We start from the raw sequence: 11,347 nt of genomic DNA, 5'->3' as shown, positions 1-11,347 counted from the left end.
AAAATAGAGACTGGCAGTAAACAAATGTTGAAAAAGGACAACACATAAAAATGTCAATATTCAATTTTGTTCGTCGTGTCGTCAGTGGAAAGCAAGTTTCACAGAAAACATTCAGGAATAAGCGTGGCGTATTTTAAAGAGTGTGTCAAAATTGATCCCGCTTATTTTTGACTTTCATGTTGCCGAAACTGTGATGACACAAAATTGCGCCTTGGTCGTATCGAGAGCTTTTTGTATGCGCAACAGCTAACGCACAAAATAAAGAGACCGTGGCATTGTTTCACGAGAGAAGTGCGCTACTTAGACCTTTCATTACGGAAGCCGGATTTTGCCCATGTGGCCTTACCTTTGCCTCATATAAACTGATGGAAGGGGGTCTGAAGCTGCCCCACTTTTTAAACATAGACTGCACTGAGAGAACAGCACAATGCACTGCCCTGCAGTAATGATTTTAGAAGCATTTTATATGACAAAGCCACACAAAGCAATGATTGTGAAGTCGAACAAAAAAACAGAGGTTTTTAAAGTATTTACAAGAAACAAAAACGTGCATCCAGCTACTCTGACATATTTATTTGAAGAATACAATTTGCTGCAGTGAGAACTGAAAGTTATTTTGGGAATGTGTCTACCCCGTTTGCACATCTAGAAACTGAAGCTTTTGCCAACTGTTGTAAAATAACTTTTTGAGTTTTCACCGCACTGATTCTGAACTGGATTTAGATCCAAACTTCTAATCTAATGCTTTGGGGTGGGGTTGTTGAACTTTAACCTCCACAACATTTTCAAGTATTTTGCGGCTTTTAACAGTTTTTTTTTTTTTTTTTTTTTCAAAATTGTGAAAAAACTCATTGAGTTCGTTGTCCCTTTTCAAAAGGAGAACATCCACAGCATAATGCTGCCACTACCACATTTGATTCTGGGATGTGTTCAAGGTGATGTACAAGGTAAGTCTATCACCACTGACAAAAGTTTTCCGTGTACATGCCTTCACACAAATGGACTCTACTTGATATCAAGCGACTGATGAAATGCTTGCACTCCTTTATGTAGGGGTATCAGAGTAAAGGGGGCTAAATATAAATAAACTTCATGCTTTTCGGATTTTTTTAATTAAAAAAAAACATTTCATTTTCCTTTCACGTCACAATTATGCTCGATGCTACTGAATCTTGTACCTTAGACACACTGACGTTTGTTGTGCCAAGAAGTGAAAAACCTCTCGGTGTTTGAGACATTTGGCGAGTCAGTGCAAAAGATGAGAGGAGTGAAGCATGAGCTCAAAACGTAGCGATGAGATAAATGAACACCAGGCGAAAATCTGCATCTTTTTTTAGAGCAAACTGTGTGGCTCAAAGGCTCGCAGTATCAACTATCACACATGGATGCAGCCATGTATGCAAAACCAAAAAAGAAAAAAAAAAACAAAAAAAAAAAACATGCACACACTATTACAGCCAGACCCTTCTGCCCTCAGCCCTCCCTCCTTGTCCCTTTATCCCTGTCTGGTTGGAAAGGTCAGTGCATGTCTGGGAGAGTGGGTCCCAGAACCCCCAAACCCCTCTTTTCTTCCCACTCAGAAGCACAAATAAAAGTCCTATCTAAACTTGGCATATTTACCTAAAACTGTACTCATGAAAAAAAAAACATATACATCAAATAAACCGAAAGGTAGGCTATGTGTTTTATTCTGTTGTGCAGGAAGTCCAAACCAAATTTATCTGCTCTGGTCATCATCAGCTGTGACCCCCCACCCCTCCTCCTCACCAAGCCCGCCATGTTTCCCCACCAATCTCAGTGAAAGAACGGACAGAACACATTCAAATGGAAAACATAGTCCATTGTGTCAACCGTTTTGTCTCCTCACCATGTTAATAGCTACACTGACCGGCATTCAGAAATGTGCAATTGTAGCAATGTTCAACAACAACACTGTCTCTGTCCGTCATTATAAAAGCAGTCATGGGACATTTGGACTTTCGGTTACATTTTTGCAATGTTACTTTTCACAAAGAAAGGTGGGCATGTGTCCGTGCATCCGTACCTTCTTACGGATCCAGTGCAAGGCCCCGCTGTACATGAAATCTAGCGAACGCATGGGGCCGTAGGAGAGAATATAGAACGGGCTGCATGCACATGTCTTCTTGTATGTGTCTATGCATGTTAGGGTGTTAAGTGAAATAATCAACTGTCTGGTTCTCTTCCTTTTACCCTAAAGCCCCTGAGACTGCCGTGCCTACCCACCCCCTAGCACACTCACACACAGGCAGGACTGTAGACACACAGATAAAGAGGGAAAGCTTCTATATCCTTCATGAACCTCATGACCTGCAGCCCTACACAGCCGAGCAGGACGTGGAATGGATGGGGGGGAAGGAACTTTGTGAAGAGAGGAGAGAGACTGCAGTCCCAGCTGGGGTGGAGGAGGAGCATAAATCCTCCCCTTTCTACCCTTTTCTGCAACACCTCTCCCCCTTGCTCTCTGACCTGTTGCGGAGCAGAGCGCTAGCCATGTCTGGTCTACCTCATGGCTGTGTGTAAACGGCACACAGGTACACTTTTACAAGCCAAACCCACGTCTTATTCACATTAATCATTTATAAACTCTGAATGGAGAACAATGATGTTACAGGTGGCTTTATTATGTCACTGGCAGTCTTTAGCTTTTTTTTTTTTAAGGTCCCCTTAAAATGGATCGGTTGGGGGTGTTCATTTTTCTGACTGTCTGTTTTTCTTTTACTTTTATGAATTGTTACACAACTATCTAATTATTAGGGTTGTAACAACGCGTCCTGCTCACTAGATGAGATTATACATGCTATGAGGAATAAGAACCTCCATGCATTGTTTTCACATATAGAGTAAAGGTTTCATAAACCACAAATAGAATATACGGTCAGCATAAAGTTTCATATTTTTCCATGTATTTTTACATTCTAAAAAAAAAACACAGTATGCCGTCAATTTCAGTTCCAGTTTCAAGCACCCAGCATGTCGAGGTGAGAAAAGTGTTTTCATATCGCTGTATGGGATTAGATAACGTTATTACTGAATATAACACAACAGTTCCTTCAAGTTCCAGTCAGAGCAAAAAGGACATTGCTCTTGTGTTGATGTAATTTATTTGTTTTCGTATAATGTTGTTATTGAAAATTACACAATAGTAGTAATGCTATTATTGGGTATAAGACAAGTTCCTTCAAGTTCCAGTCAGAGCAAAAAGGACATTGTTCTTGTGTTGATGTAATTTATTTGTTTTCGTATAATGTTGTTATTGAAAATTACACAATAGTAGTAATGCTATTATTGGGTATAAGACAAGTTCCTTCAAGTTCCAGTCAGAGCAAAAAATATTTCCCCTTCCACAATCAAGCTAAAAATCCTTTTAGGCACCTTTTCTTTTTAATCTAAAATCCGGATAAAGGAAGAAGGGTGAATCGTAACAAAAGAAGTAAATAACTCAACAAGAAAGTTTATTTATGATACAAGACATTTGATGAATTGCATGTGAATCCTGATTATGTCATTTAGCAACTTCTAATGACTTTTAGGCCAAATTGCTACTAGTGTGATTTTGATTTCAGCATTGATGCTGTAGCAGAGCTCTCATTTGTTAAACTTACAAAAAAAAATCTTTACAAGGCTTTCTTTTAAAGTGCTAAATACCATGGAAGAAAGTCAGACATGGTTCTAAATCCATACTTACAGATGCTTGGGCCAGTGTTGAAGAGGTAAAGCCTCTGGCTGTTGACAGCAACCTGAGAAGAATTGCCTTCGGCACCAAGAACAGCTGCCTGCTGCAAATAACACAGGTTCAGACAAAACAGTGACACAGGAAACAAGATTTGGGAAGAGAAGGTGATGGGCATGTTTCATCTGACCTCTGATGGAGTGCCTCACCTTTTATTTGGGTCAAGGCAAAATTATGTGTTTAGATTTTGTCATATTATTGCTTTCAATGAACAGGACCCGCTGAGAAGAGGAGGGGTGGGTGCTCATCTCCCAGTTGGTCCTGTGTCGCACACAACACTGATGTTCTCTGCTGGCCTTGCTCCTGATCTGGGTCAAGGGAGAGCCCATTCAGGTCCGTTTCATGCCCTAGAACCCCCTGCTGCCTTGGTGCTCCAGCCTCAACTCAGTAGCTTTTACTTTTCGTTCCAGGGATTGTTTCCGAAGACTAGACTTAATATGAATATCCATAAACAGAATAGGACTCACAGACTGTGAAAGCTATCAAAGACATATTTGCATCTAATCCCTAAAGAAACCCTCTCTCCCACCCCTTACAGAAAGCTAGCAACCCCCTTTCGGCCCCCCAAAAAGATCTTACTAAACTACAACGAAATGGGTTGGGGGGGGAGCCCTGCCATTCCCCAACCCCCAAAATTCTCCCCTCTTGCCCCCCAGACCATCTCATCCATTCCCCTACCGTTGGGCCAGACAAGACGAGACCAATTCTGTTGGGGATTATTTAGCTTAGTGATGAATAATGGATGACCATCTCCCCTCTGGTTCTCAACCACAGTAGCACCTCTCAATTGGCCTTGGCACAGAGCCATTCACTGGCCTGTCTGGATGGTTGCTTGGACGGCTGGCTGGCTACCCAACCCAGGAGAGGTGTAAGCTGATTGCAATATTGGGAAAGTACGGACCCTGGGTCAGTCAGAAATATAAAACATTGATTTTTTTTTACTCTTTTAGATACTAAAGAGTTACCAGGTATGTAGACAGTTTATACATTTAAGATACTAATTCCTATAAAACATCATCAGAATTTAGCCAATTATAACATTTAAAAGAAAATATGATGGATTTAAGCCAGTTTGTAGTTTTGCCTACTGACCAAGAAATTATTGCCAGGCTTTCAATAAATGTATATATGAGCTGTAGCTGTTTGACACTAAGTAGAACCACAGGGGCAGAGAGAGTGTTGGACAGAGCGTGGGAGAAAGGCCCGACATTGTCCTTGCCCTGAAATGCATGGAAGCCACTCTTCTTTTATTCCTGCTCTCATCCTTGTTTTGCACTTTATCTCTTTTCATTTGCTTCGCTCTCCATCTTATTTTCAATGGAGCACTCGGGGCCAAAGAGATGTCAGAGCCACGGATACACACAGACACATACACAGACACAAACACAAGGACACACCTGGGCATAAGAGTGCCAGCTGAAAGGAGACAAGTTCATCTAAAGGGCCTGGCTAACAGTAACACAGGACGGGGCCCAGTCCCTTTGTGCTCCTGGTCTGCTTAGAGGCTTCTTAACCCTCACTCATCCTGGAGACAGACTCCTAAGGTGCAATTCAGCTAGATGTTTTTTTTTGTACATTCATTATTTGTGACCCCTTTTTTGTCTTTGATTTTCTTGTTTTACGGCTTTGTTTATTTGTGTCTTTCAGCCGAGAGTATAGTAGCTTTGGGTCCTTTGGCGGCAGCTGTGACGCTGTGTCCTGCAAAGAAACAACACAAGTTGAACACAATAACTGACAAGTGCTTTGTAAAAAAAAAAAAAAGAAAGAAAAAAAATAGGAGCCCTACAATGAATTTGTCCCCAATAAATACAACCGGGGTGCCATAAAGACTGAAATATTAGAAGAAAGCCTAAACCAAGAATCCTAAGCAGCGTCCATCAAGAGAACTTGAACTGCAGGTTTTCTTTAGCAGGTCACTTCACTTTTAACTACACCGACTGGTCCATGATTTCTCAAAAAATATCCCCCTCACCGTATGACCACCACTATCAATGTGGCTATTTCTCAGTAAACCCAAGAGATGGTTGAGCATGGATTTCCAATCAGTTTCTGTGAGGTTAGCCTGTCTGACAACATCAGCAATCTGAACCTCAAATCATCATCTCCACATCCAGTTCCCTTAATGCAGTGTCTCTGTCATGTGACTGGTTGATTTGCTATTCCTGTTATCAATTGAACAGGCATACCTATAAAAGGCTGATGAATGCAACGGTATCTGCAGTCACCTTTCAGTGTCTGATGCTCTGAACAGTAAATCTAGAAAAGATTGGGGAAAAGAGCGATGAAGGGTATTGTAGCTCTTAAAAAAGTGGACAAATTTTAAGTATTTGGTCTCACTCCAATTGTATTAGTGACTAAGGATCCCAAGGTGGCTGTGGTGGATGGATGATCAGGGGATGAAGGTGTGCAGTGCTCTGGAAATCCTGTGCTCAGGCTTGTCAGCATTTGCTGATGATACACAAGTGTGGAGATGCAAATGAGTTATGGTAATAGAGCTGAGAAGAAAGACCAGAGAATAGCTCCAGTGGATGCTCGACTGTATCTAGCGTAGGGATGGCAGTGATAGTCGACTCAGAAAGAGACTTAAAGTTCTGAAGGTTTCCGCAGTGAGGACTTAAGGTTAGGTCCACAAAAGTAAGTCTAGGGTACAAGAAGACTCGAGGCGAGTAAAATGAAGGTACTGAGAGCATAATACTTGGAAAGCTTGATCACCACAACCAAAGCTGACAGTCGGGTTTTTGGGGCGTTTTCTTCTGGTCCTTTTAACGATGGGGTTGGTAAAATGGTCGGATGGAGCTGAGTCTGTAGCACAACAGAAGCAACCCCAGAGAAAAGAGAGAAAAAAAAGGTGAACAAAACAAATAATGACTGCTGAACAATCATTACAAGAGATTGCTCAGCAATAGCAAACACATGATTGCATCAGATTTTAAGACTGATTTTGGGTGAAGACTGAAAAACTTTTCGACCAGACGAGATGCACTGCAGAACCAGAGTCAAGATGGTCTGCCATCCGTCACAAGAGGCCGACGGTGATATTTAGGAAAACAAGGAGACAGAACAACAATGCAACCAGATAGTCCAGAGACAATACAGGATGAAAATAGAGAAGTATATTGTCAGACTGTTTGTTTTTCACTGTTTGCTTTTATAGAAATGGGAACAATGGCCACAATGTTTCTTCTCAAGATTACTTTTCTTTATTAGTGTGGTAGACTTAGATCTTTATTTTGCCGAGAACTTAGGATAAGGGATGGGTTTCTTTAATATATTAATTAGAGCGGTGAATGTGCGTGCAGCGATTCATTAAATGTTATAAACATCTCTCAATGTTCCGGTTGAAATGGAATCTATAGATGAAGTCACCATCGCTTTTCTATTCACATTGTCTGCAAAACCATAAGAGAAGTTTAAATGTAATGCCTGTGAAAATTTCTGGGCTCTCTAACCACTATGAATTTTTTTTTTAATATTCCTTGGGTATAGGTTTACAAAAACAAAACAGTATCTGCAGGCAGAGAACAGTATGTAAAGCGTGCAGTAAGCTAAAGGTCGGCCAGGTCAAGCATCTGACTGCAGCTCTACCCGTCTTCCCTCCCCTTTAAACCCACTCTCTGTAACCCTTTGGGCTTCAGGAATGAACCTGGACTGAACCGAGCGCATGGCAACAATCCTCAGAAACTTCCAGTAACTTCCAAAACCTGTCACCCTCAACCCCAAGCAGCCCATCAGCCCAGCAGCAGCCGGAGTGGTTCATTGAGCTCTGCCTACCCCACAGGAAGGGTCAACACTACAGTGTTCCCTAAAATATACACAAACACATTAAACAGCATGTATGTACACTGGCTAAATATTGATCACAAAGGCTAAAGGGTAAATGCATGTAAATACAATATAACTCCCAATGCGGATAGCATAACAACTAATGCAGCTGCCATGACTGTAGAAACCCTTTGGTTGAACAAAGTCTGCAAAAGCTTTTGTCACTGTTGCATTCAGTGAATGGGTCATGCATTTTCATTCCACTAACTTTTAGAAGATGATACTACAGTGTAAAAGCCATGTCAATTCTGCAAGATAAGTAATAGACAAATACATATTGTTATCTGGAACCCTTCTCACGTTTAGGCAGATTTCAACTTACCACAAAACAGTAAATCTAAACATGCGGCCAGGCCTCCAATGGAAGGATTTAGCTTAAGAGTATTTTTCATTTGTTGAAAGTACAAACCTTTCCAATTGTAAATCTGTCACAAGACGTGAAAACTATTCTTCTCAGTCCAACGCATTACATGTAATGAATTTTACTACACCAAAAAGTCAAGTAATAGACTTTTGGTGGTCTGTTACATGAAATCCCAATACAGTATCGAAGCTTTTGATTGTAAAGTGACAAATTATGGAAAGGTTCAACAGCTCAGAATTATTTTTTATTAAAATAAAGTCTACAGTTACCATCTTCTAAACATCTCACTGTCCTCCCCCTTATCTTATTTTCACTATGACACCCTTCCCCAAATCGTAACTCCCCTCCACATTGTCTTCATCTTTGTGTGTTTTGCATTTTTTTTATTTCACAAAGCGTAATCTAAATTTATCTGACAAATATCCAGATCTGTCTTTTTCTTCCAATTGCTCTCCTCCTTGTTTCTTCCTGTCCCTGCCGAAGCACTGGAGGGCAAAGTGACAGACTAATCGCTCTCCTTGTCCGAGCCCAGCACTGTTTGCCTTGCAGGGCCAGATTAAAGTTCATAGATAGAGCGAGGTTCCTGCTTGGGCCAGGTGTTGACAGTTGAGATAAAGCAGAGACGCGAGGAAGTGGAGCTGGTTGGGAGGGTGTTGGAGGAGAGGAGTTATTAGCTTGTGTGTTCTTGCACATATATACACTTTTGTAATCTTCAGAATAGCCATTGCTCTGGCTCAGACGGTGAAGATCACCCAAGTTCAATGTCGGGAACAATGCTCTGCCCCACAAATCCTGCCACCAATCAAGCCATGCATAGCAGACATACTTCTTCTATAGCACTCTTCCAGACCTTGCCGACAACCCCCTCCCCCTCCCCGCCGCCCCCCGGCAACCCTTCCTTTTCAAGACATGTGTCCTTAGCTTGTGAAAGGAACCATCTATTAAGTGAAAAAGTAGGCTTTATGCTTTAAAAATCTCTGTTTGAAATGCTTCCCTAAACTTATTAGCCCGCTAAACAAGATGCTGAAGGAAGCAGGACATGTTAGTTTACATATACTTATGTCTGACTAATCTTAACCTAACCACGGTTCTCCACTTGGGTTACAAGTACCACCGTTGGTACTTGGGCTGCTGCTAGTAGCACTCAGAAGAAATTTTCATGCCATTTATTTTCAAGGCAAGCATGCGGCCCCCGAAATGTTTTTTAAGCACACTAATCCTCGCTTCCTCTCAGAAGAGAAGTTCAGTGTAGACAATTTTGAGAACTTCCTGCAGGCCCTGAAGAGGAGGGCAGTGAAGCAGGAGTAGGTGCTTCTGGTCAGTTCTGTTGTGTTCAATTTATCTCTAAAGTGAGAAATTGACATCAAAGCTAATTTAACAACGTTCTAGTTCCACGTGAAAAAAAAAACCCCCAAAAAACTAGGATTTGCTTGCATGTGTTCAGTGACCAGGAATATTTTAACAAGTTGAGATTATGGTCGCCATAGGAGTGTGTGTAAGATTTGATGAAATTCAAACAAGTTTAAGTTTTTGTGCAAGGCAGTCATAACGGATTTTGAGTTGAGAATTTGAGTTTCCCTCTTGGAGTTTTTACATATTTTTTCTAACTTGAAGTATAATAGGCATCGCCTGATGGAAAAACCTATGCATGCCCTGATCTGTGGGTTAGGCCAGACGTGTAGTTCTCCATTTTTTTATCCTTCGCTGCACGGCACCAACCAGACAGAATAATCAGAAGGTAAGATTCTAAAAGCATGGTAACTTTATCAGAATAAGCATATCTGAAGGTAAACAAAGAAGGAATACCTTTTGTAAAACGTTACATTGACTCCAAAAGACAAGATCAGCTTATGCAGATACAGTTGAATGGCACTCCCTATTCATATTATTATTCTGCTTGGAATAATTGAAAACTGGCAGATTTCTGTGCAGCGACAACATTATGAGAGGATAACTGCACCTCATCATGCCCCTTAAATAAAGGTATGGACTGCAAATAGATGTTTTCTATGTCCTATTTTTTTTTCTAGACATGTGTTTCACAAACACATCTATGTTTTAAATCTGAAGCTATGGTTCTCAGATGGAAAAGAGTAGATTTAACCCATTAGATTTTAGGTCAGTGACTGCTTTAAGTGGAGCAGTCACTGTATCCAGTAAAGTATCTTGGTTATAACGTTATGGTAGGGTGAAGCAGGAGATGGATTGAAGCGTTTGTTTCCAGTAATGCAGGCATTGCTCTGGTCCTTTGTGGTGAACGAGCCGAAAAGCAAAATAAGCCTTCTCCATAAGGTGTCTGTATTTATTTTTATTTTTATCATCTGAGTGGAGTTTGGAGTAGAGCTGCTTTGGGAAGGAGTCTGTTGAGGTGGTTTAGGAAATTGATTAAGATGTCCTCATGGTGCCTGATACTCCTTTTGACCTGGAAACACCTTGGAATCCTTCAAGGGAAGCCGAAGTGAGTAAGTGGGTAGAGGGAGGTTCTGGTTTTTCCTGCTAGTTCTGTTAGGTGAATGAAAACCATCCTTCAAAACACATGATTATTTGACTCAGGTGTGATGAAGCTCAGACACATCTAAAAGTTGCAGGACACCGGTTCTCGAGGCCTGGATTTGAGGACGCCTGAGGTATACTCACTTATTCTTGCCAGGTCGCACGGGGGTCAGCTCCCTTTCTCCAGTGGTAAAAAAGGTGAGAGTCACGGTGCAACCTGGACGGGCCGCAGGGGCAGTACAGAGTCACACAATCAAGCGTGCACACACTCATATCTAAGGGAAATTTTATAGTATTTAATTAACCTATCTGTTGTTTTTGGAGGAATCTGGAGAGAACCCACACATGCGCAGCGGAGAACATGCAGAATGCATGCAGAAAGACCACAGGCTGGAATTCAAACCCGGGACACTCTTGCTTCGAGGCAACAACACTTTGCTTTCTTAATTTTGTTCTCTTCTCTGTCTTATCTTCTCGGTGCGTTTCAAGACAGAAAGACCTCCAAGCCAAAGATGGGAAAAAAAATATTAAAAAAATTCCTGTCCAGGAGAAAGTAGACTTGTTGAATTAACTTTGTAACCTTTTTTTAATATGCCTCTTCTTCCTGTCTTGCTCCTTTTTTTCCCCCAAATGCTTCTTCTCCCGTTTCAGCTCCTTATATCTCTCACAGTTCCACTTTGGTGTTTTTTTTAAGGATTTGCGGCTGATTTAGACCGATTTTTTTTTTTTTTTCTGGCTCACGCCTCACGAGTGTCTGTGAGTAGGAGAGGACTGAAGAGCAGCGATGAAGAGGCAGACTGCAGCTGTGCCGCGTTGCGGTGAAGAGGGGGCCTCGTCCGGGCTCCTTGGAACAATATAAAAGCACTAATCACCCAGGACAGCTGACACCCCGCGCCTCACACATATACTAACTGTAT

The sequence above is a fragment of the Poecilia formosa genome, unplaced genomic scaffold, assembly GCF_000485575.1.
Source record: "Poecilia formosa unplaced genomic scaffold, Poecilia_formosa-5.1.2 Scaffold11, whole genome shotgun sequence".
In the NCBI taxonomy this organism is placed as follows: domain Eukaryota; kingdom Metazoa; phylum Chordata; class Actinopteri; order Cyprinodontiformes; family Poeciliidae; genus Poecilia; species Poecilia formosa.
This window is presented reverse-complemented; position numbering follows the sequence as displayed.